Here is a 27,534-nt window from a genome sequence, read left to right on the forward strand (position 1 = left end):
GGGTGTACAGATATGGCCCCAAAATATATTCCAGTCATTCCATATGCGGGACCACTTCCTGGGGGACCCTCTTGCTACATACACTGTCTTTTCTCGGAACATACACCAGTCCATGTCCCTCTCCCATGCTGCAACCGTCGGTGCCTGTGCTGCTCCCCACATCTGTGCGTTATTACGCTTTGCAATCATCAATCCCATCATAACCCATGTGGTTTGGTTGCTGCTCAAGTCAGTGGGCTCTCACACATTGAGGAGACATCTTTTGGCCTCTAGGTGGATTGCAAGAGTGAGTACCTCACCGAGGGTGTCATGTATGTTTTCCCAATATCGCTGGATGTATGGGCACTCCCACAGTATGTTCCCTCCCCTCCACAGTTCCTCCTACATTTCCCATCATCTGTCTTTCCCATTTTCACTAGTCTCGGCCCCATCATGTAAATGCGCTGCAGTATCTTTAGTTGTACCAGACGTAACCTGGCTGAGATGGCTACTTCACTTTGGGAGGCTATTGCTGCTACCCAGACCTCGTTGTTCAGGATTATACCATCCCTTTCCCATTTCTCCCTTAATTGTCGAAGGGGATCACTGGAATTGTTTATCAACTTTTTATATGTAAGTGATATTGTTTTCGCCAGAAGGTAGCCATCCAATATTCTGTCCTCAAGGGGCGAGGAGTGTAAGTAGAGCATGTCACACCTGTAGGTATCTAAAGTATTCTGTGGCAGCCATGTCATATTCTTGTTGCAGGGACGGAAATGATTTAACCAGCCCACCAATCACCTTGACTAGCCTGGTAGCAAGGAGTTTAGCCAAGATCTTGGGTTCAGCATTCAGTAAAGGTATCGGCCTATAGGAGGCACAGTCTGCCTGTGGCTTGCCCTCCATACGTATGGTTTCCAGAGTTGCTATCCTCTGGTCCCGCAGCAGTTCCCCCTTATCCCTGCTTTCCTCAAACATCCTCCGCAGATGCGGGGCGAGTTTGTCAGGTCTGAGCTTGTATAGTTCAATCGGCAAACCGTTGGTGCCCGAAGCTTTCCCGGACCTAAGGCTTCTAATCACTTGGGCTATCTCATCTGTTGTGAGATCTCCATCCAGAAATGATAGTTCATCCGCCGAAAGAACTGGTAGGGTAATGTCAATGAGGAGACCTCGGGAATCATCCACTGTGTGCGACGACCGAGAGCAATACACTTCCCGGTAGTGAGACGCAAATGTGTTAGCTATTCCCTGAGGGTCGGTAATCAGACACCCTGTCTCATCAGTCAATTCAGGCACAAATCTGCTCGCGAGCTCTTTTTTATCCAGCCACGCTAGCAATTTCCCGACCTTATCTCCTTGATCATATACTCTACCCTGCGCCTCTCTTCCCAGTGCCTTAGGTCTATCCGTCACAAGCACCTTGTAGCTACCTCTCTTTAGTTGTAAGACATGTTGCTGATCAGGCGTGGACCCCTCCCCCATCTCCTCCTCCAACCGAAGGATGTCCTCCTCTAGCATTAGAAGAGTAAGGGGGGGAAGTGCACTAATAATCCTATATACATGTTTAAAAAACATTTTTTTTTGGATATGGTGCTACAGTGTTATGCTTGCTGTCTGGTCAAGCATATGGGAATAAACAGAGAAAAAACTAGCCGTTAGGATACTATTCACTGTGCACAATGCTACGGGTTACTAAAGAACCCTATTGGTATTATAACTTTTTTAGAACATAATAATAAGCTGGTTGAGCCAATAAAGTGTTTATATGAACATTAGTGTTTTATGTCCAATAACACATAAAGTATATTCAAACCAACTGAAAAAAAAAGTTTTCATGCCACGGTACATGCTTTGGCTAAATAAACATATCAACACAATGCTACATCATAATCATTACATATAAAACATGTGCATGAACATTTTTAAGAGAGCCCAATGCATTTCGGGACTGGCAAGTCCATTCTTCAGGGGCAACCTGTGAACGAAAATATCTATATTACAAACTAGCTTGTACAGTAAGTTTCTTAGACACGTCACATGTGGAGACCATTACATATCAGCATGGTATATTAAGTGAGTTGGGGTTGAGGCAGACTCTGAAAAGGTGTAACCACCAATATGTGTTAGCATGGTGTATCAGATATCTAAAATGTGCTAATAGTTAATAGTGCTCTTAGAGAAAACCAGGTCGAAAAAAGATGCAAGAGAAATGCACAAAATGCAATAAGTAACCATTTGAGTTACAGCATTTATTCATTAGTGAACTAATACTGGGTGTAATTTAGAGATGTCTTCCCAAATTTACAGAGTGACTGGATACGAAGATAAGATAGAAAAGTAAAGAGATAAAAAAAGATTCCAATGTGTGAGTAGAGGTGAGCTCACCTCGGATAAGAAATAGTAATTTCGTAACGGTGGACTGTAGAATGCAACGCAAGCTGTGAAGTAAACGAGGTAAATAAAGTAAACACGAAAATCTGAGCAAACAAACTGTGATTTAAAATCAAACTTTACCAAGTTACGTAGAGGTTAAGGACTCACCCCTAAGGGCGTATGTTGCACAGAGTCCAATGAAGAAATATACCAGAAGAAGTGGGGGCCGTAGTTTCAATCTATAGAAAATAAAAAATGAGGCAATAGTGGACCAGTAGTAAACCAATTGAGATATGTGGAACCGAATATAAATTTGGCTAAAGGAAAGCTGCTTACCGGTTTGAAAAAAGGCTCAAGCTGGACATCAATGCGGGTCTAGTAGCAGCGGTAGTAATGCGGAACTGGAACGAACCGACACTTGAAATACGTGCGTTACGAAATGGAAATGGAAACAGGACTAGGTTGAAAAACTACGGTAGCCATGTTTGAAAGGGAAAGGGAACGAAAGTGCAGTAACACGATCGAATAATGCATCAAAATAAAGAGCCAGCTGATAAAGAATATGAAACCCTAAGTGAAAAAAAGCTGCAAAAGGAAATGGCAGATGAATAAACTGATCCAAGACGAGGGAAAAGTATACACATGGGGTACTGATAAAAAGGAGATGGAGGACTAAAGAATAAGGTGGGGTTATGATGGTGGTGTAAAAATAAAAAGATCAAAATCTATTACAGAAGGGAAAATGTAAACATAAGTGATAACCATCACCGCCAGTGATATCAATTAGTGACTTATTACCATGCATAACATCTCAGTATTCTTGTAAAGAACATCACAAAAACATCACAAAAAACAGCTCATATCAAACCGGTCATTAAGCCCAGTAGGGGACATTGTTTTAAGTTTTTGCATCCCAAAAATTTCTCTTTGGAGCAAAGTTTTGGTAATATCCATACCTGGTCGTACATTTATTTTTTCAATAACTTGAAAATGCAACTGGGATATTGTATGTTTAGCTTCATCCCAGTGGGTAGCTATGCTTGATGTGGTATTTTCATTTCTAATTTTACTTTTATGTTCAGTTATTCTAATTTTTAGTTTGCGTTCGGTTTTGCCCACGTAGGCTTTCCCACAGGGGCATTTAATACAATAAATCACATGGGATGAATTGCAATCACTAGTATGTTTTAACGTGATTTTAGAACCTGATACAGGGTGAGTTAAAGTGTTGCCAGTTATAACATTGTTGCAATGTATACAAGTTGTAAATTTTTTAGTACCAAGATAATCCTCGGGTTTCAAATGTGAATTTGGCGATGCTAATAAGGACTACCACTGCTACTAGACCCGCATTGACGTCCAGCTTGAGCATTTTTTCAAACCGGTAAGCATCCTCCCTTTAGCCAGCTTTCTATTCGGTTCCACATATCTCAATTGGTTTACTACTGGCTCACTATTGCCTCATTTTTTATTTTCTATAGACTGAAACTACGGCCACCACTTCTTCTGGTATATTTCTTCATTGGGCTCTGTGCAACATACGCCCTTAGGGGTTAGTCCTTAACCTTTACGTAACTTGGTAAAGTTTGGTTTTAAATCACAGTTTGTTTGATCAGATCTTCGTGTTTACTTCGTTTACTTCACAGCTTGCGTTGCATTCTACACTCCACCATTACAAAATTACTATTTCTTATCCGAGGTGAACTCACCTCTACTCACACATTGGAACCTTTTTTTATCACTTTACTTTTCTATCTTATCTTCGTATCCAGTCACTCTGTAAATTTGGGTAGAGATCTCTAAATTACACCCAGTATTAGTTCACTAATGAATAAATGCTGTAACTCAAATGGTTACTTATTGCATTTTGTGCATTTCTCTTGCATCTTTTTTCTACCTGGTTTTCTCTAACAGCACTATTAACCATTAGTACGTTTTAGATATCTGATACACCATGCTAACACATATTGTTGGTTATACCTTTTCAGAGTTTGCCTCAACCCCAACTCACTTAATATACCATGCTGATATGTAATGGTCTCCACATGTGACGTGTCTAAGAAACTTACTGTACAAGCTAGTTTGTAATGTAGATATTTTCGTTCTCAGGTTACCCCTGAAGAAGGGACGTGCCAGTCCCGAAATGCATCGGGCTCTCTTAAAAATGTTCATGCACATGTTTTATATGTAATGATTATGATGTAGCGTTGTGTTGATATGTTTATTTAGCCAAAGCATGTACAGTGGCGTGAATTTTTGTTTTTTTTCAGTTGGTTTGAATATACTTTATGTGTTATTATTATGTTCTAAAAAAGTTATAATACCAATAGGGTTCTTTAGTAACCCGTAGCATTGTGCACAGTGAATACTATCCTAATGGCTAGTTTTTTCTCTCCTCTAGCATTGCCACCTCCTTCACTGTCTCTTTCTTTACTCCCGAAATTTGAGAGAGTGCTTGTCCCCTTATCACTGTTTTCAAAGCTTCCCACAGCGTCTGGTGTGAGCTTACCGAACCGTCATTGTTTTGGAAATACTGCTCTATTGCTATATGTAGTGCTTTACGAATCCCTGGGTTACGAAGGTGCCACGGGTTTATGGGGACCACCCTACCCACTCTATGTTGTCCGACTACCAAGTGAGCCCATACCGGGGAGTCATCCAAGATACCCCTCACCAAGTGTAAAACCTCCTGAATGTGTGTAAGTTGTAAGTTGTGTTGGAGGGAGCAACAGGTAGTCGATCCGCGACTGACTGTTGTGGGCACCTGAGTGGTAAGTGTGGTGGATGGTGGTAGGGTGACAAGCTCGCCAGGCGTCTATGAGCCCTAGGGTGTCCAAGAAGTCAGGAAGCCAGCTATTGGAGGGGTGAAGGTCTCGGGGGGTATATCTAGCGTGCCGGAGACTACTGAAATGAGATCCCCTCCTGCCTCCAAGAGACCGTCTGGAACTGACAGGAGGATACAGCCCAAATCCTTAAATGTGAGCCCCTGGAGGCCAGGCGGCACATACACCGACACAAGGGTTAGTGCTTGCCCCTCCCATTGTCCCGTAATACCTATGTACCGTCCCCGAGCATCAACCCACATGGACTTCACCGTCAGTGGAAAGGAGTTCTACAACAGTATCCCCATACCCCTTGAACCCGTAGTGAAGCCAGAATGTGCTACCAATTTGTACCCCCACCTGTTAAGAGCCTTACATGTATTTCCCACCAAGTGTGTTTCCTGGAGCAGTACCACATCGGGGGCATGGAGCCTGATATACTGCAGCACTACACATCTTTTGATCTTATCCCACACACCATTAACGTTCCAACTCATCAGTTTGAGACTCTTATCGCATTGCGTGGCCATTAGGACTTACTTGTCACCAACTGTACTTAGTCCCTGTATCAGTGATATATATGTCGATTCAATACAAACAAACTACAACACAATAACCCCCCCCAACTGCCCCCCACCTCCCTGCTTCCCTGCACTCTGGGCTCAGAACTGCCCATATTATCTCAATGCAGAGTGTCTGTTGCCCCGTATGTAACTAAATGTAGAAAGCTGGGGGGATAAAGGTTGCCCATCCGACCTACCCTTCCTCTCTCAACTGCGGAAACATGTAGGTACCCCAGGCAGGGTCGGCCAGTACCGTAGTGAAAACAAGGCGGAAGCCCTCAGATCACTGTCCGGCTCAGCAGTTCCCCCGCTGCCCCCCGATCCCGGCAGTCAAGAAGCAACAGTGACCGGCCGGCTGCCTGAGCTTCAGGGTCAGCCCATGAGTCATGGGATACAGGTGTACCTTCTAGTATTCACGTGAGTTATACTCCCCAGCGTCCCGCCAGCCATCCAGCCATTCATCAGCTGCATCTGGAAAGTCAAAGAATCTGGTTTGGCCCTCGGCCTCCACACGAAGTCGGGCTGGGAACAACTTCGCATATTTCAAGCCTTTGTCTCTCAGCCTTTTCTTGACCACCAGGAATGATTGTCGCTGGCTCTGGACCACCTGCGTGAACTCCGGAAAGAAGGTGATTACTGAGTTCTCAAATTTAAGCAGAGGCGCCACTCTAGCCGTCTGCAGGATAACATCCCGGTCACGGTAATTCAGGAGCCTCGCCAACATTGGACATGAGGGGGCCCGGGCTTCGGTCGACCCCCTGGTACTCTATGGGCTCTTTCAACTACAAAGATGTTCGACAGGCCCTTGGGCTGTAAATGTGCCGTGATGAGATTCTCTACAAAGAGATCGGCAGCCTGTCCTTCAGCCTTTTCCGGTACACCTAAAATGCGCACTTTGTTGTGCCTAGAGTGCCCTTCATAGTCGTCGAGTTTTCCTCCTGCAAACTTACTGAATGCTTGCAGTTCTTGGACCGCTTTCTGCAACAAATTTGTATAATCTACCAGACTCGATGCGGTGAGCTCAAGTTGTTTGACTTTTTCCCTATTGGTCGCAAGGTCCGCTCTAATTCGCATTACCTCAGAGGAGATAGTGTCCATTCTTTGCTCCAACGATGTACGGATACCGCCGATTGCCTCTTTCAATGTGAGCTCTGGGACATCCCCCTCCGATTCTCCTGTCGATTTATCCCAGGGTCGCTGCTGTTCGGAAAGGGCCCCCTTTGGGCAGGTGTACCTGTCCGCTTTGCTTTGCTGGGCGATCTTGGGGCCTCTAGAAGTTGACATAGCAACTATCCAATGGCCGCGTTGCCAGCACTTCAGTGGGCACAGCACCCCCCATGCAGCCTGCTGCATGTTAATGTTCAGCCTCCACTCTAGGGGTTCTCCACACCCTGTTGTCCCCAAGTCACTGGGCGACGCTCAATGGGGAGTCTTAATGGTCGTGAGGCCTCCCAGTACAGCCCCTCCGGTCAGCCCCCCAGCGGAGCCGCTCCCGCTATACCTCCACGGGTCAAGGGAATCAAATGGGCCCCCACACTCTGCTGGACGTTGTGGGAGGGGGGAGCAGAGGAGCCAGTGTGTGAGTCGGATCATGCGGATGCGGGCCCTGCGGACAAGGAGTAACTGGGACATGCACCCACTGGGCAGGAGATCCGGCGTATTTAGGGGATGTGCTGGGTCTCTACGCGCTGGCTATCGGGTCCTCACCCCCAAGGGTCCAACTCCTATGGAGAGCTTGTGGCCGTGCCGGTATAGCACCGGGGTGTCACCAATTATCTCACTGGGCCGCAAAGGCTGTACCTGCACTCCGCTCCCGGCAGCTCCCTCGCTCGATATGGCCACCGCAATGCCGAAGCTCTGCACAGTGGCCGTGACATAGCGGGAATTCGTGTCTTTGTGCCGATGCCGCAGTTTCGCGAAGCAGGTCCGCTGGGTGGCTCCACGGCTGACTATCGCCGGTGTCATGCTGCGATGTCCGCGCTGGCGCGGCTTCCAAAGCTGGGCCGGAGTCTCACCCGCACCTCTCGTCGTCTCTGGGGGCTCCTATGTAACGGAGGCCCCGGTCTCTCGGGTCTGTGTAGGTCCCCTCTTGCCGCGGCTCAATCTCTGGCGTCCTAGGTCCCAGCAGCTCGCGCTTAGGCTCCGGATGATCCGCAGTGCTTCCGCCAGCTATTCCCCACCATGGGGAATGGATCAGTGTAACAGATGAATGCGGAGAGAAAGGGTGTTAGCGGAGCAACCCTAGCCTGCGGCCATCTTGCTTCGCCGCTTGGCCATGCCCCCCTGAAGTTTGGATTTTAATACATTTTAAGTAAAGCTAACTTTTAGAAAGGTACCTTTTTCCTGCCTAAACAGTCAGAAGGCTAGTTAGAATAAGCCTTTTCCAGCTCAGCCTTTTGAATAAGTGTGAACGAGAGGTGACATGCCTCCCATGAGCAAACAATAGGCTGACCTGAGTGGGAAGCGATGACTCTTCTGAACTCTACAGAATATTCAGAGTGGGGTTGTGGACATCCTTTGACACCACACCACACTGTCATATCCTGCTTGAAAGGCCTGTTAAGCCATATTTACCACTTGGGGTAGACTTGAAAGGGAGAGAACAGGATGCTAAGATAAATTCTTGAGGATCCTCTCTCTGGTTGCTAAAGAACCCTGTTTTTGTCCAACCAGACATCCGTTTCTGGATCTGTTCTGAGTGCAGTGCCTGCTTCAAACTCAAATGCAGTGTGAAATGTGGGAGGACACTAGAATTACTATAGTACACACCCCACACACCCCACACATACCACTACCCCACAGAGACCTTGTTTAGTGTGGCTGAAGACTTTCACCATCTTGAAAATGCCCCGACACCTTGCATTTTGGGAATGTTTGCAGCAAGGCAGACATGGACTACTGAAAAGTGAGTACGCTTGGCCCTGGGAACTTGAAGCCCATTGGCTATAGGTTACCCACAAGTCACACCCTCCCATTTGCTGGTGCCAGGCATTAATGTGGTGTTGCTAGGCACCACTTCAGAACACATCTCCAACTGTGGAAGACCAAAAATGGAATGGAACCCCCTCTGTGACCCCCTTTTACCCAGGATAAAGAAATGAAATTCAAAGGATCAGTTGTCTGACCTCCTGTCAGACTACAGGAACATCCCAAGCAACAAAAGAGTATTTTTTTCCTACCGTGCTCAGCTTACTAGTGTGCAACAGAACATGGACTAGACGTTTCTGTTGGCCTTTGCCTGGTACCCTGAGAGGCTCTAAGTGCCCTGCCCTGGGGTTTTCGGGACTTAAGTGTGATCTTGTGGTTGGTTGGGACTTAATAGACTTAGTCAGAAAAATCTTTACACATGATTAACCTGGTTGATGTAGCCAACTTTGAGTCAGCCTCAAATCGCCCCTAGGTCTCGGTCTACCACGACTACTGACGATAATTGACGCGTTGTGCTTAAGGTGTTATTTTGACTTAAAACTTTAAAAAATGCATATCTCCTGGCCCTCTTATTGGATTTTTGTCATTTTGGTGTCATATTGTTTATTAAAAGGCATTCTATTTTTCTAATTCACTTTATGATTTTTATTGTTTGTCATTTGTTTCTGGTACTGCATAAATACTTTACACATTGCCCTAAGTTAATTCTATCAGTTCTGTGCAATAGCTAACAGGGAAAACAGCTCAGGTTAATTTAGTGACTTTGAAAGCTCACCCTGATAAGAGTTGTGAATATTTCTTGGGGCGGGTGGTCGTCCTCTACCAATAATAATCCAGTTTATTACAATCTCTAACACAAGCGTTGTTGGGTTTGCATTTGTCAACACAGAATGGGCACACTTGTGCTATATCAAAGAATCAAGAAGCCTAGAAAAAAGAGTTGATTTATGTATATTGAAAAATATGTACTCTCTCGCAAGAGGTGCCTTCTGTATTTTTGGGAACCAGGTTTGGGCCCTGGTGTCGCCTCAACATCCTGTGATTCTGTGCCAAAAAGTGAATGTGACCTTGTGAAAAGTGCTCCAGTGCCCTTGGGTGGAGTTTGTGCTATATAAAACCTGCAAAATGAATGGGTCAAGAGAGGTGTTGGTTCAAAGATTTGGGGAGAGAGAGTTCCTGAATTATGGTTCTGCTGTCAATGAAGGATTGTGCCATAATTCATTTCAGTTCAAAAGTTGGTGGTTCTAAAAGTCGTATTTCCAAGTTGCGTAAGGATCTGGACCCATCAGACCTTTTCAGTTTAGTTGCAAGGTAACCGTATCTAGTGGTATGCATGACCTTGTGCCAAATGCTCCTCATCCTGTAACTAGCTTTGCTTTGATGGACAACAATTTCAAAGATGTGATCAGATCTCTTAGTTCTTAGAAGAGAGTTGTTAGCGTGCACACTTGTCTGTATTTTTGATTTGTGCTTGCAAGTTGAGTCAATTGTAAATGAGTTTTAGCTAAAAGTAACAAAGCTTACTTGGACTCGGGTTCTACTTTCACAATGTTTGCCTTTTCTCTCTCTCTATTTTACACTGAAACATTGGAAAGAGTGGATGCAGATCAGAAGCTTCATGTTTCTTGTGTCTTCAGCTGACCAATACGTGGGCTAAGTAGAGCTTGTGGGAAAATTCTATGACCAGAAATGGAATATGTATTATTTACCTTTGCATGCATATGGAATTCCAGTGTCCAATCTGGGTGTCAATTAAATATTCTGAATGAGTCTGCTCACTATCCTTCCTTTTTTATATAGAAGAATACATGTAATAAGAGTGGTGAGCTGGGGAAACATTTCAGATGTTTGGTTGCATGTTTAGCTCAATTTTTCACATTCTGGCAAGCACCTTGCCTGCATTTTTTAATGTTTAAAGTTGTTGTTATAAAGTCTTTAAGTGACATTGTAACATTGTAGCTTCCTGAGATTTGAATCCTTGGTTAGGTTCTGACTTATTCTTCTCTCGTCCACAAATAATAGCAATGAAATACATGGCACAAGTGAAAGGCTTCCTTTTTGAAAAACATCACAGGTAAAATATCCGCATTAGTGATTATTTTTAATGTTTTATTTCTATTGCACAGATAGAGATGACCTTAATAGGCAGCATATGTTCTATGTGGCACATGCTTGCAATAAAAACAAATACCAATGCAGCAGATTTACTGTGCTGGCTATTGGTTTTGCCAATGCTTGTTATTGTGGTTCCACCCACTCTGCTATAACCCAAGCCTAACCAATCGAAATGTGCCACAAAGAAAGAATCAGAAATGAAGCTGTGTCAATGTGCTCCAATCTAGAACAACCTCCCTCTGGAAATAAGGGCATATTTGTCTCTGGCAGGAATGCAACTTGGTTGCAAACAGAAATTTACTCCTGATTTGCGATTGTGAGTTTTATGGTAATTGGTGGACCCGTTTATTTGTTCCTTCACAAATTTCGTAAGGTGAATGAAGTAAATAGTGTGGGGAAAAAAACACATAATTCTGGATTTTTACACTTGTGCAGCACAGGGAAGTTATACTGCAGGGGCCCACATTTTAAGCCTTAGAACTTAGAATTAGGTGGTAATTCCACAGCTGTTAAAACATACCCGTAGTATCTATAATTTTGGATGTGGTAGTTATTGCATCTGTTTACCTCAGGAAACATAATGAGCCACACCTACTGTAAGAAATTGGGGTACTGGTTGAGGGGGGTAGAACCCTTCTCAAGCAGTAACCACAGTTCCTCTCAGGGTGAACTCATAAGCAAGCCCTAAATTAACCTTTGCTCAGTCCTCTGGTAACTTGGCACAGAGCAGTCAGGCTTAGCTTGGAGGCAATGAGTCAAGTATTTATGCTGCACTTCAAACAGTAATACAGTGAAAACACAACACAAGAAAAATCGCACACTAATTTAGAGTAATAGAGTACATTTTAATAAATACATCAAGACTAAAAGGACAAAAATACGATCAGTAGAACGGGAGATATGTAAGCTCAAAGATTTTACTGAATGTAGCACCAAAAAGCACAAAGCGCCAACTGTGGACTTCTGGTTTCAGTAACAAACAAAGTCATAAGATCCACACAGGCTGGCAGAGCACCTTAGGCCCACTTCCAAGGGTCCAGGACTGAGGTGGCACCACTTCGCAGGGGAGACTCGCAGGTGTCCGCGTCCAGGTGCCGGGTTCAAGGTTGTTGGAGCCATTTGTTCTTGATGCTCTAGTCAGGAGGCCAGACAACTAGCCCTTTACAGTCACTTTGGGGCCCTGGAATCAACAGATATAGGTCCAGTCCTTCTCACCCAGGCAGGAGGACAGCAGGTCAGCACAGCAGAGCAGTCGTCCTTCAGAGCAGCAATCCAGCAGAGTGGCAGTCCTTGGAGCAGCACCGCAGTCCTTCTTCCGAGCAGAGTATCCACAGGTCCAGCAGTGAACTAAAGAGTTGGTGTCTGAGGTCTAATATATATACCTGGTGCCCTTCCTGTGTTTTGCTGTCTAGAAGAATTACAGAACGACCAACTGTCAGCTACACCCAGTCATGTGACCCAGAGGCAGGCTACAGGCACTAATTAGCTAAGTCAAGAAAAGGCCAACTTTCTAAAGTAGCATTTTCAAATTTTTTATTTAAAATCCAACTTTACCCTAAGTTAGGATTTTTCTTACAATTCCAAAGACACTAAACATAAACTGGGTACCTCCTCCCATTTGTAAATTACAGCTTACTAAATGTAATAAGCGTACTCCAATGTTATCCTATGGGAGAGGTAGGTCTTTCAGTCGTGGAAAACTCATTTAAGAGTGTTTCACTATTACATACCCTGCCCTGTGGGCTGTTTAGGCTCTATCTTAGGGGTGACTTATATCTATTAAAACCAAAGGCTGGGGTCTGGAAAAAGGTTTAATTTGCCAGGTTGAAATGACAGTTTAAAACTGCACACCCTGTCGGCAATGGCAGGCCCAAGACATGTTTAAAGGACTACTTACATGGGTGGCACAATAAGGGCTGCAGGCCCACTGGTGGCATTTACTTCACAGTTCCTGAGTTCATGTAGTGCCACTTTATTAGAGACTTAAAAGTAATTAATATGCCAATTGGGTGTAAGTCAATGTTGCCATATTTTAGGAGTGTGCACATGCACTTCCACACTGGTTAGCTGTGGTAAAGTGCACAAAGTCCTAAGGCCAGCCAAAACGAAATCATTAAAATGGAGTAGGAAGGCAAAAGGTTTGGGGGAAGACCACCCTGACAGTTCTAACACATACTTTTTTGTCTCTTGTATAGGTCAGAGGTGAGCTCAAGAGTCAACTATTCATTCAGTTTCTTCTCCAATGAAATCTTGAATGACCCATGTATTCTGTGGCCTGTCTGCACTATAATATCACCCTCAGTTGTGTACTGGCCTGTTGGTCATTCTGGAAGGTTGGTCCTACCAGATCGGATGGACCAGCTTGAAAGAGCCAGTGAGTGCTCAGTTTTATATCCTGTCAGGAAGCACCAGAGCCAAAAAAATAGCCTGCACATTGGTCCTTTCAAACAGGCCCTTCTGGCAGTGCCAGACTGCCGGATAGGCCATTCGGGCAGCAATGGCCCCTTTAGTGCAGCAGGTGCATATATAGCGGTTTGGTTTTCCATGAGAATTCAGTGCTTAATTTGTCAATGAATAGGAACTAGGCCAAAAGTTTTGTGGCTGTCACTATTGTATGTCGGCAGGCTGAAAAATAAAGCAGTGCAGTCCTGTTCCACCTCATGCCTCTTTAATCCACCACCAGACACGCCCTGCCCCTTTGCCTCTCTCTTGCAGGTTCCTGCTTTCTTCCTTTAACACTTTTCCCATCCTTCTTTCCCTCCTCCTTTTCCCTTGTGTGTTTTTCATTCTCTTGCTCTGAATCAAAGTCTGATCCGGATAAATAAGCACAGCCCCCCAAGAATGATTGGCAGAGCGCCCTTCCTGGCAACACCTGTTCAAATTAAGCCCCGAGAATGCTACAGAAGTGAAATGAATACACATCGACTGATGCTGAGACTGACAGCAAGCCATCATTTATGTTCTCTCCCACCATAAGGCACGAGGCATGCCATTCCAAAATCTCTCCAGATTAAGGACAGATGTGCTGTTTATTGAAAGCTGCTGAAAGCCCCGCCAGGGCGGGATGACGGAGCGCTTTTAGACTTTCGAGTTCACGCTTTGCCTCGCAGCTCGGCTCCCGGGAATTGGACTGTGAGGCCTGTCCACAAACAATAAAAACATCACTCTAAGCCACCGACAGTATTGACCGCGAGCCGCATCTAGTTTCGATTACAAGAGCGTTCGGCGGCGCTGTATGTATTTCGATAATTTCTCTGGTCTGTTCACGCTGCGATCATTGATGGAAATCGAGCGAAAGCTCCAAGGGGTTGACGTAAGATGTGCGCCTGATTGGTGGGGTTTTTGTTGTCTGATGTCACCGGATGTGACTGCGAGGCTCTGGCTTGTGATGTCCTTTCTGTGTTTGTGGAGTGAGATGTTTTGGTAGCGCATTTTGTTGCAACCAGAATTCATGTTTAATGCAGGGACATCTTAAGGAATTTGGCAGCCCTGGGCCAAACGAATTGTGGGGACCCCTGTTCAGAACAACTTTGAATTTAAGATCCAATTTCAGATTTTTCATGGCCTCTTTGGCCAGTTCACTAACAGCCACTGGTCCAAATTTTAAATGTGTTTACATCTAATATTCAGGGATAGTGACTTGTGCTTTCAATATTTAACACAGCAGCAGCTCGCTGATATTACTGCAAGTAATCTCTGTGACGCCCTCCCTTTTCTAATATGTGAGCTCCTGTTTTGAGCTAAAATAACCTTTTCTGATGGATGTTGCATAAAAGTTAGACACAGCATTTCTCTTCAAAATGTCCCTAATATACACTATCACATCACCCACATTAATTTTTTTTTTTAAATAAAACGGTATTTAAAAGAATTTAAGAATTACCCATGGTCATCAGGCTAAGACTCTCTGCAGAGCATAGCTGGCTCCATAAGGCCCCCCCCCCTGAAAGCCTGGGGCCCTGGGCCAGAGTCCACTTTGCCCATATCTTAAAAGGCCTTTGCACACATGATAGAACTAAATACTTTCTAGACACAGAAGGCAGTAGGCTCCTTAAGAACTATGACCAAGATCCTAGAAGGCCTTAACATATGGGAACCAACAGACTTGAACCTGAGGATGCAGGAATGGTCGACACTGGTGATGACAATTGTAAAGCGTAATATAGCACAGAACTGGGGTTCGGGGATGCCCCCCACATATCAACATTGGAGAAATGACATGGATAACGCCATGGTGGCGGAGCGAGCGGAGTATGTGCACAGGGGTTGCCCCAAGAAGTGGTCCAAGATATGGGGAAAATGGAACGAATTCAGGGGCGATATATGTGAACCCCCACGAGCTGAATCAATCTCTGAAGTAAGTGAATAAAAGATGGCTTTTGTGGGGAGTTGGGGGTAGATTGATCGGCGGTTGGGAGTTATATGGGATAGGATGGCTGCCAAAACAAACAAGGGTTCATGGTCGCAAAGACACGGCACAGAAATAATGTATATTGTATGTTGAGCAGTAAACACCTTCAGGTGTTAAGATGTAAAATAGGAATACATGTGGATCAGGTTTGTTAATGTTTGCAAAATCAATAAAATGTTTTTAAAAAAAAAAGATCCTAGAAGGAATGAACTGAATCACTCTTCAGCCACGCAGACTGAAGGGGGCACTGATCCATGTGTGTTTTTTGGTAGCCTAATCATTTTGAGAGTATGCTAAATCCACAGGTAAAGGAGGAAGAATGCCCAAAAAGGTACCACTATATGAGTAATAAATACATTTGCATTAAGTTCTATTAGGCCCCTAGGGCCTTTTTAGCGGTTGTGAATGGAAAGTCGGTCCATTTGTGACTGCTAAAAAGGGTTGTGGTATGTGAAAACCCTATTTTGCGAGTTAGTAACCTATTACCGACTTGCAAATTAGGGTTTGCGAGTCGCTATTTGGCAGGGGCGTGCCAAGGGTGTCCCTTCCTAAGAGCGAGTCGCACTGGTATGAGAGATTATTTTGTAATTGCAAATGCAGTCACAAAACTATCGCAGTTACCACCTACTTCAAGTACGTGGTAAGCCAGTTGTAAAAGGGAAGCTTCGTGAATGTATGTGAAAATATTTTTAATGGGCAGGTTCCAGGGACCACTGCCAGCCCTTAAAAAATGCAAATAATTTATCTAATTTTTGACTTTTAGACTTAGCCTGTTTTCCTTTAAGAAAATGGGCTGCATTTGAAAAAAAAAGTTGCTTTATTTAAAAAGCAAACACAGACGTGGTGGTCTGCTGTCCTCAGCAGGCCACCATCCCTGTGTTATTGGCCATTCCCAATGGGTCGCAAATTGCAACCTGCCTCGTGAATATGGATGAGGCAGGTCATTTGCGACCCCATCGGAAATCACTAAATGTGTCTAAAACACTTGACTACATTCCGTTTTGTGAGTCCTGCCAAACGGAATGGTCGTACATCTGGTCCTAGGTCCTTGGGTATGTAACCATTTGAAAAACAAGTCACAACATATAGAATTATAGATGAGCAACAGTGAATTACAGGGATGTTTTTCACTGAGGGGTTCTGAGCGACATAAAAAAGACGAAAGTGAAGCATCCCTGTAATTCACTTTTTAACCCATCTATAATCTTATGTTATGTATGGCTCCCAAAATCATCTGCCGCTGCTTTGAAATGCGCACAGCTGCAGAGACGTAATGTAGGGGCCATACATAGCATGGTTTGTCCTCCTTGTCCTAAATAAAAAAAAAAAAGAAAATCTTTGCATCCTCCCTACCACTCTCTGTGCCTTCCCTACACTCTACCCCAGAATCTGTGCTTTCAGCTGCACTGACAGGCTCTCAGAGAGCCAAGGCCGAGCAGCCTAGAATTCCTTAATGATGAGCAACAGTGGTTAACAAGTTCTGTTACACACTGCTGCTATGTCATAGCAGTGACTTACTGGATTTAGAATTGAGTACTTCACTCTAATGGCTCTCTATGGGAGCCTTGCATAACATATGTAATTTATGTTGGATCTGATAAATCCATGGGCTAATAAACTAAAGTATCTCTTGCAGGAATCTGTGTGAATCCTAGCAACCCCACTCATTCCTGAATGCTCCTCAGCAACATAATATGCAATTAATACATTTGAGTTAGTAAACAGTAAACAACTTTTATACAGCTAGTACTCCACTATATGCTTTAAAATATGTAAAGCGTGCTTATTGTATATATGCACTCCATACATGGTGCTCTTAAATGTCACACTTACTAGGGAAATATTAGAGATGGATGAAAATGCATAATTTAGATCATGCCTAATATGCCTAATGTTCGTGAAAATTAGGAGTAATAAGCATATTACACTGGAGTGGTCATCTGCATTAAAACTGTACTAAGCGATGCCTTCTTGTATTAAAAACATATATACCTTTTCAACGTATCTGTTTTCATGCAATGAGTAATTCTTGTGCAAATGATAAGGCTGCCGCACACATTCGATTTGAGAGTTCCCCCATAAAAATTCAAAACAATTTCATGTGATTAAAACTAAAGCTGAAAACAAAAAAAACACAAAAATGATATGAAATCCAATAATTGGGTGTTAATGGAGGTTATGAATCCACAACAAAATCACCTTGGTCTAGAAAATGCTATATATATATACTCAATTTTATTTGCATGTAAAATGAGAATGTGTGAATGATTGTATGTCAGGATATGAGCACAAAATATTGTGCTAGCAAAATATTGCAATCTAAATATAGGCTACCAAAATATTGGCACAGTAAGTATGTTTATGCTAACCATCAATTTGCTATTTTTCACTCTACATCTGCAAATCTAGAAGATAAATCATTTTTAAAGTACAAATATATGGGGTTCAGTAGTACTTACAACATAATATTTTGGTAGTCTATATTCTGGCTGTAAGAGCTTTGTTGCACAATATTTAAAAATGAATATTCTGAATTGTTTAGGGCCAAACCTCCAGGAAATTATATTAGAGTTAACAGGGTCGCCACTGGGAATTGGACATTGTCCGGGACCACTGGAAATAGGCAATGTGAAGCCATTATTAGGATCCCTCCTATTTAAACAACTATAGCGTCATCTCTCTTCTCTCTTTTTGGTCTAAATTACTGGAGAAGCTAGTGTTTAGACAGCTTCAAAATTATGTGGAGACTCAAGACTTTCTGGACCCTTTATAGGCAGGCTTTCGATCTGGAAGAAGCATGGACATTCATTCTCTTGTAGATTTTGGTAAAGTCAGGGCTCTCATCCTGTTAGACGCTTCTGACACCATTGATCATCCCATTGAACACAAAATAAGAATTTCCAACAGTGTTCTGATTGAGGAGGCGAGCGCCCCACCCATGAAGGCTCGCATCTGATTCCAAAACGAACTTCGGAGTTGAGCCAAAGATTGCTTTGCCATTCCAGGCATCCAAATTCTCCAGCCACCAGGAGAGTTCCGATCTGGCTTCCTGATCTAGGGTTAGAAGATCCCCGTACCACAAGCCAGATCTCAGAGCTTTCCCCTTTATCCTTTGAAGAGCTCGGTAATTGAGAGGCCCTAGGAAGATGGCTTGAATAGAAGACGAAAGGAGGCCTAAAAGTCTGGCTAACTCCCTTAGAGTTAAGGAATATTGTTTAAAACAAACCTGATCTCTTTGTGAATTTTGGATATTTTCTTTGGGGGAAGTAAGAGAAGACACTTTGAGGTGTCTACTGTAAAACCAAGAAACTAGAGGGATCTGGAGGGGGTAAGGATTGATTTTTCCCGGTTTGTAATAAAGCCTAGACTCTCTATGAGATCCATTGCAATCCTCAGGTCTTTCAGGATCTGAGAATGATGTTGGGACATGATGAAAATGCCGTCCAAATATATAATTAAGCCAATACCTCTTTCCCTCAAAAGCGAGGCGATAGTTCTCATAATTTTGGTGAATCACCAGGGGGCAGAGGAAAGACCTAAAGATAGCGCCTGAAATTGAAAGAGACAGTTGTTCCAAACGAATTGAAGGAAGGGTTGGTGTTCTTTTGACATTGCAATGGTAAAGTAAGCATCTTGTAAGTCTAGTTTGACCAACCAGTCTGCTTCTAGAAGTAGGTCTCTCAGGAGGATAATACCCTCCATTTTGAAATGTCTGCAGACCAGATATTTGTCTAATTCCCGTAGATTTATGACGGGTCCCCAACTTTTCTCTTTTCTTGGGACAATAATAAGTGTGCTTACAAACCTCTTTAAACTCCAAGGAACCTCTATGATTGCGCCTTTTTGAAGCATGGAGGCAATCTCCTCTTCTACAATTTTTTGATAATCCTCTGATAGAGTTAGCACTTTCGGGAGAGACGTTTATGTAGTGGTATTGACAAAATCTATTCTGAAACCTCGGACAGTTTCCAAAACCCAGGGATCTTGTCTTAAAGTTTCCCAAATGTGATAAAAGAATTGTAGCCTGCCCCCTACCTTTGGAGGGAAAGAAGAAGGAGGAAGAGGTGTACTTACTTTGCAGACTGGTGTTGTTGGGTATACCACGGGATCTGAATACTCTGCTCCGAGAGCCTCTCTCTCTTTGTGGGTAGAATTGAGGGTTGGATGGGAAGAAGCCTCTTCCAGAACCTCTGAATCTTGAGAAGGGCTTTTGGCTGCCTCGGCCGGAAGAAAGGCCCCTTCTTCCAGCCCATCCAAAAAGGTTAGAATTAAAAACGTGCCTCATATTAGATTGTGCTTTGTCGAGGGCGGTAAAGGTAGATACGTATTTGCCAATAGACTTAATCATATCCTCACCAAAGAGGAGGTCCTTAGGATTTTGGGAGGGTTTCTTTTCGACCATATCACCTAGTTTTGGGTTAATCTTAGTAAGAATGACGCTCCTTCTCTCAATGTTAAGGCTTGCATTTGCATTGCCAAGGAGAACCATGGCCCTTTGGCTCCAACCTCTAACGAGATAGGTGTCAAGAGGAGTGCCATTAATGTGACATTCTTCAGCCATATCTAAAATTCTGGCCTGGGGCCCCAGGATGTCAAGAAGGCGATCTTGACAGCCCTTAAGAGACCTCTCCATACCTTTCCTGGGTTCTCTTCCAAGTTTGAACAGAAACGTGATCAAGTCGGGGTCAAGGTTGGGGGTCTGACAGACCTTATCCTGTACTGCGGGTCTAGGACACTCGGCCCTGAGGATACTATGAGTATCTCTTTCCAGGGTGTTTTTGAGCCATCTCCTAATGAATTTTGCAACATGGTCCTGGGGAAACCATTCAGAGCTTCCGGGGTGAGAGATGTTAAGGGGTGAAAATATTTCCTCGCCCAAAGGGTTGAGCATGACATTCTTAGACGAGGACGTGATTTCTTCCTCAGTAGGTTGACTGTTAAATTCAAAGTCCTCATCGCCTAAGTCGAGGACAAATTCATCACAAGAATTAGGGGACCTATCCTAGTCCTCAGTATCAATGTCAGTATTGTTATGAGCACTTCGATAGTTTGTGCCGCTATAGACACCCATATTAGTTGTGCCGCAAGGGACACCTGAATAGTTTGTGCCGCTATGGACACCCGAAGTATTCGAGGTGCGAGGACCTCCCATAAGGTTAGAGGTGCTAAGACCTCCCAAATTAATTGAGGTGCTAGGACCTCCCATAGTGCTCTGGTTTGGCTCAAAATTCTTAGATTTTTTTTAGCTCTTTTCCCCTTATTAGTGGGCATATCATTATGAATGATAGTAGGGCCTTCTTTAGAGTCGTCCTGTTCAGAAGGAAGGGGTCTTTTAGCGGACATAACCTCCTTAAGGGTGTCCAGCATACAGGACCTCATTTCTCTTTGAATACATTTTTTAAAAGAGTCATCATTAAAATTGGGCGCGCTTGCCACAGCGTCATCGGAATCTAGATCCGACATTTAGGCTCAGAAGGTAGTTGTTCTAGTATGGAGTGATTGGGAAAAGGCTGATAAATGCCCCTTTTTTGTTGTTGTGCCAAACGATATAAATGATCAATAATCTCACCCTATTATTTTTTTTTTTATGTCTTTAAAATATGAGGGGCAAAGCCTGGGGTAAAACGCAGAGAAAAAGGCCATATATCGCAGGAACGAGTGACCGTCAGCAGCTGATTAAAGGTGAACAACTGTCAGAAGGTGCTCGAGCTCAGCTGCTGCCGGGAGGTGCGGAGGAAAGGACCTTGGCAATGGGAGGGCGCGGCGCTCCCGTTGCCAAGGTCCACTCGTCAAAAGGAGTCAGAAACAGGCAGCGCTCGAGCGATGGGACGCGAAGCCCAAAGAAAAAGGCAGCGCAGCCCAAACAAATACGATTTACCAATTTAGGAAATGGGGGCAAGGAAGCGCGACCTCCGTGCGCTCTGCGAGCACATTAATTAAGCGAGGCAAGATAAACATGCAACGATGTAGGATCAAAAAAGACCAAAGCATGCACGCCCGCCCAAAGGAAGGGAAGGTAGAGAACCAGACCTCTGGTGAGGAGGAGGGAAAGGAGGGCGGGGGGTTGACGTAGGATACCATAAATTGGAAATCAAGGCATTGGGAACATGGGAGGAAAGGCGGGAGGGGGGTAAAGCCCTTTCAAGTAGCTGTAGGGGTAGCAAAAGCAAAGGAAAGGTAACACAGAAAAGAATCACTGTAAGTGAAGGTAATATAAAGGAACTTATCTGCTTGAGAGCCGCATTTAAAAGAGGCAGTTTGTTTGGTGCTCATGCCTATACTATCTGACTGTTCCATTCTAGAACTGTTTTACTTTGTGATGTAGTGTGGCTGCTTGTGACTGCATTAAAGGATAATGCATAATGTAGCCCCCGGTCTTGTAATGAAATTTCCAACACTGCTCTTTCTTGTTTGGCTTTCATTTCACCCAGATCAGTTGACTGGGAGTGAGTGTTTGATTTGCTCAAACGCTCCGTCCATCATCCCCTTTGGTATCGCTTTGTTATGTTATGTTATGTTATAACAATTTATTATGCGCACAGCGACTCCAGCGAAGGAGCATCCCGGCGCAGAGACACGGAGCAGTCATAACACAACATGGAGATAATGCTACAGAAAAGTACTAAAACAGGGAAGCTAAAATAGGAAGGTTTTTATGGCTCTACGAAACGACAGCAAGTCCTCTATCAGCCGAATTTCAACTGGGAGGGTGTTCCAGATTGACGCGGCTCTCACCCTGAAGGACCGGCCCCCCATCCTGCTGAGCCTAACTCTGGGGACAACAGCAAGGGCCTGACCTTGAGATCGAAGATTGCGGGTAGGGACATAGAAAGAAATGGAGTTGGCCAGGATCTCAGGGCCTATGCCTCTAAGGATTTTGAAGGTCAGACACAAGACCTTGAAGAGAATACGCTTCCTCACCGGGAGTCAGTGCAGGGAGCGGATGACATGAGACACCGGGCAGAACTTAGGAAGTCCAACAATGGCTCTCGCCGCGGCGTTCTGCACCCGCTGCAGACGGGTTAACTCAGCCTGATTAGCCCCCGCCAGCAAAGAGCTGGCGTAGTCCAGACGGGAGATGATGGTTGCCTGGACCACAAGCTGTCTGGTAGGGGCGTCGAAGAACTTAAGCACAGGCCTTAACCCTCTTAGGAGACCGAAGCAACAGGCTGCGATTTTTTTGGTGTGCCCTATAAATGTAAGACCAGCGTCTAACCAGACCCCAAGGTTCTTCACCTCCGACACTAAGGTCGGAGTGGGGCCCAACTCCGAAGGCCACCACTGATCGCCCCAGAGCTCCACTCCCTTCCCGACAACCATAACCTCTGTTTTTGTGGCATTAAGCTGGAGACAGTTACCTGTCAACCAGCTGGCCACCGCCTTCAGTCCCGACTGAAACCTGGGGGCATCCTGTTCCGCGTCCCCGCTGAGAGTAACCGCCAGCTGTGTGTCGTCGGCATATGAGACCATGGTTAGGCCCCACTGCCTTGCGACATCAGCCAGCGGTCTCACATAGAGATTGAACAGCGTGGGACTCAGCGAGGATCCCTGCGGAACCCCCATGGCCATAAGCTGGAACCTGGACTTGAAGGGAGGGATGGCAACACAGAAGGAGCGGTTGTCTAGGAAGGAGCGGAACCATTGCAGCGCCTGGCCGCCGATACCAATCTCCTCGAGCCGCCTAAGGAGGATGCTGTGCGATACAGTATCGAATGCGGCGCTGAGATCTAACAAAATCAGCGCCGCCGTCTGACCAGCATCCAACCTTGCCCGGAGATGTTCCACCATCACCAGAAGGGCAGTCTCCGTGCTGTGGCCAGCACGGAAGCCATTCTGTGTGGGATCGAGGGCATTGGACCGGGCTAAGTATTCAGACAAGGCCAGATTGACATGGGCCTCTGTCAACTTAGCTGGCCAGGGCAGCAGCGAGATGGGACGGTAGCTTTCCGGCTTAGACTGGTCAAGAGATGGTTTTTTAATGATCGGAGACACCACCGCCTGCTTCCAGCTGATGGGAACGACCCCAGTCTCTAAGGAGATTTCATCTATCCAACAGTCAGTAGGCATTGTTAGGTAGTGATGTTACACCCCTTACAAATCACAACTCACAGAATTTGGCTGTGGTGTCTTGCAAGATTCTATTATTTCCCCCCAATTATTTTAACATCTACAGGGGCATCAGGCTGGACTTCTAACCCAAGCTAAATTCTGTATGTAAGTGGATGACACACAGCTGATTTTTAAGGTAAAAAGGGATGTTTCCTCCATCCCATTGTTTAATGACACTTTGCAATAGGTGGATGTCAAACAACTTTCTAAAGTTAAATCCGACAAAGACCAAGCTGCTGATTCTGTCAGGGGAAGCAGTTTCCACTTAGATCCCATTCTGTTTCATTTGAGACTTGCCCCCTCACCCGCTCCCCCCTTTCTTTATGACATGGTGGTATCTGGGCATCCCTTTGCATCCTAATTTATCCTTTGCCCCTGCAAGCAAAAATGCTGTCACCTGCTTCTTCCTGAAAGCTATCGCAAGACACTCCCCTATGTGGATAAATGCCATCACGTTGTTGTAATCAATTCCATCAATCAATCATGCATAGATTAGGACAATACTATCTGTCTATCAGCTCTTGCCAAAGCTACCAATAATTTGCAGCTAATTCCAAATGCTGCTGCATAATTGATCAGTGGTGTCCCAAGATGAAAAAAAACATTACCCCATATTGGAACAACCGCACTGGCTATCAGTATGCCAAAGAAACACTATGAAACGAATAACCATTGCCCAGGTTGCTTTTTACCAGTGCTCTACCAATTTTATTGCTGGGAAATTCAACTGGTATATAGATCCTCTTGATCTGAGATCCAATTTAAAATTTCTATTAGCTGTTCTAAGATCCAAAAGCTTTCTTTGGCAATCAATCCTTAGTTGCTACCACCCGAGTCTGGAACTCACACATCTCTCTCTTCGTTAAGAACTGTGGGCCTTATTTATGAGGAATTGGCGTAGGGCTGCACCTCAATTTTTCTTGCTGTAATGCCCATGTGAATGGGCAGGAATGCATTGTATTTATAAAATACGGTGCATTCCTGTCCTTTCCCCCTGCACTGGTGCACAATTTGCTGCCTGGTGCAAACGTAGGCACCCTTACACCATGGTACAAGGGTAAATCCGTTGCAGGCAGGATTGTTTTTGTACAGGAAGGAGAACCTTCCTGTACAAAAACAATCCCGAGAGGCATTTTCCTCTTTCTATGCGTGCTGCAGAATTCAGCATACATGGAAAGAAGAAAAAATGTGGAAAATTAGAATATTTCTCCTCATTATGCCTGCTCCGGAGAGGCATAAGGTTTTTTTGCTGCCCCAGGTTTATGTGATTAAGTAAATCTGGGGCATCGGCCACATCCATGGGTGCTGCGTGGAAAAACCTACTGCAACGCCCATGGAACGCCTCCTTGATGCAGAGTAAGACAAGCCAGTGATTTGCACCGCTTTGTTTTACTCCATATATATCAGCCCGTGCAAAGCCAAGCAGAGTGGCTTTGTGTCAATTGATTGAGAGGCCTTCGCCGCCGAAGTGTCAAAAAATGAGACGCTCCGGCGCAATTCTATTCATAAATATGCCCCTCTCTTTTGAACATTTCAGGCGGTCTTTAGAAACGTTTATCTTTACATTCCAACTTGGCACTCCAACACACATTGCACTATCTGTGTGAGATAATCAGCAAAAAGAAACTCTTGCATACAAGCCCTAAAGAAATACTATAAACAAAAACTAGCAACCCCCTTCTTGTGCTTTGAAGTCAGTCAATCCCGTTCACATGCATGATCCCGTTCATGTAATCGGTTGGCCTTGCACCGCCCAGACACGGTGCCTGACCACAATCATCTAAAGATGTACTCACATGGAGGCTGCTCTGCAGGACAATTGGCAAACCATCCTGGCAAGGCAGGCTCATGCTCCATTTTGCAAATCTCATATACCTCATATTGAAATGTCAACACCATTGTGTTGTTGTAGTAATATTCACTGCTCACTACTCATTCAACTATGAGTCTTGTGCAATAATCTGTTTGTGAAATAGTGAACACCTGTGAGCATAAATATATAGGATCCCGAAATCTGTATTGCTTTTTAATGGTAAACAGCTTTGTCATTAAAAAATGTAAGAATATTTTCATTGTTCTGTACTACTTTGCATTTCACATATTAACTCATTTATTGATGTATTAAAGACGAAGGACATGAATGCCATGACTTTAAAGCATTGTAATTCAAAGCCTCTGGAAACCATTGCTCATTCCCTGTCAGACGTCCCTTAGGGGACTTGGTTACAATCTCCTTCATCAGAATCACAAACAGTATTATTTCCACTGTCAGAGACAATGACTAATTTCCACAAAGTGTACAACTTCTGATTACATCAAATATAATTAAAATGCCAATTGAATGTCATTTGTAGTTTATTGCATTGAATGTCGCTTTTTCAAAATAATGTTACAGTAAGTAATTGAAAAACAGCTTTATAATATTTACAAGCTGGTTCTCAGTCTCTATTAGGGCTTAGGGCATGATTTAGATTTGAGTGGAAATAAAAAAAAAGTCCACTGGAATTGCCTTCATCTTGTCATGCCTCTTATAGTGGAAGGTCCACCAGTGACTTCCCTCTCAGATTATTTTAGCATTTCCACAACTTTAACTTTTAGCATTTGCTCAACTTTAAATTATATCCTTCTTTGTTTAATTTTTTCATTGGGAACAAGCAACTACATTTTGAAAACGTTAGGCAGTTTATCTTTTTGTGGACTTGTATTTCTTCCACCCTCCACAGTGTATGAATTCTGTGGAGGACTGTTTCAGTACAGCATGTGCGTCAAATGCGATGTTTCGAGCAGCCATGTTAAAAGCTATTGCGCAGCTGCAAAGACGCAGCTGCAAAGATTTCCCACCAAGCGACAGGAGACGTCATACTACGTAGATGTAGTAGACGCATGCGCAGAAAAGTTCCTGCGTTTTTGGCGGCCATTTTATGGACACTCCGGTTATTTATTAGTGAAGCACATAGAAAAGCTTCCCCTAGATACGATATGTAAAATGTGATGCAAAATTAGTACTTACAAACAGGTTGGTTATAATGTTACGGGTTATTCAAGAGGATCGCATACGAGCAAGTTTCTTTTTATACGAAACCTTGCTCCATCAGGACATCAATGACATATTACTGTGTGGATATTTGTAGACATTAGGCACGTTCTAGGACTGGTACAATTTTGCTGAAGTGGACCTGGTTCTGTTAACCCAGTCTACAGTTAGCAGTGGAAGTGCCAAATAGGATAAAAACGACTTTTTATCTTTAAGATTCCATTTATAGGGGATTTTTAACTTAATACAATAAATCCTGGATTTGAATAAAGAAAAACATCCTTATGAATCACTTTCAAATGGCAATAGAAGTAACTTCCATCAAAGATGCTGCCTTTCTGAACAGTTGGCGTTGTCCCCACTCTTATCTCTGAAATATGGTGTTCATCTTCGAGAAACCCTTGCAGGGTTTGACAATCTGGCTTATCCCACTGAACCTAAAGGACATATGGACAATTTTGTAAGTGTGAAGGTATTTTGTCAAACACCTAAAAGTCATTCTAAAAGCATGCATTCGCATACAAGATAGAGAATCTTGATCACTCAACCTAGTCATTATGCCACAAACCTTGATATCTGTTATTATTTCTTCAATTTCCTATGGAATGGCTACCTTTTTAAAAAAAATAGCCATTGACATCATCATAAAAAATTGAATTACCCTCATGGGTCTTTTTGTGATTGATAGCGGAAGAGCTCCATTAGAGCAATAGTCAGCCACTGACATGTCCTAATCTGTACTTAATTGACTGTGAAAACAATATCTTTCTCTTAAGAATTGTCAGATACTCTGCTAGGTCTCTTGGAATTAGCAAAAGATCATTGAATTTAAGCTAATTTCCACACAATAGAATAGTACCCAGAGACATGAATACAACTGAGACCACAATATCACTAGAAAGATTAAGCAAAATGTGGCTATTATCACCAGAGAAATAAATCCCAAAACATGGATTGAATAGAGTCTCAAGAACATCATAGGTATGTCAATGCAATCTAGAAGCCCTGAGAAATTCAACAAGTCAGATTCTGAGCTTGAGCAAGCATTCATCGAGATGGATTGCTTCTTCCTGCTATACCTTCTGATGTCAGACACCATCTCGGTGAGGAGTAGATTGGAGTGAATGTGCATACTCCATGCTCTAGGGCTTTTAATCCCATGCCTTGATTATTTCAGGCAGGGCAGGGTGGAGTGGACAA

The 27,534-nt window shown here is 43.9% G+C and overlaps 1 protein-coding gene across 2 annotated transcripts in view; it reads left to right on the plus strand.

Annotated features, from left to right (window-relative positions):
* Window positions 1–27,534, plus strand: part of GALNT14 (polypeptide N-acetylgalactosaminyltransferase 14) — a 1,097,368-nt gene that overhangs the window by 426,789 nt on the left and 643,045 nt on the right. The window lies entirely within an intron of this gene.

Source organism: Triturus cristatus, chromosome 6, assembly GCF_964204655.1.
Source record: "Triturus cristatus chromosome 6, aTriCri1.1, whole genome shotgun sequence".
NCBI classification, from domain to species: domain Eukaryota; kingdom Metazoa; phylum Chordata; class Amphibia; order Caudata; family Salamandridae; genus Triturus; species Triturus cristatus.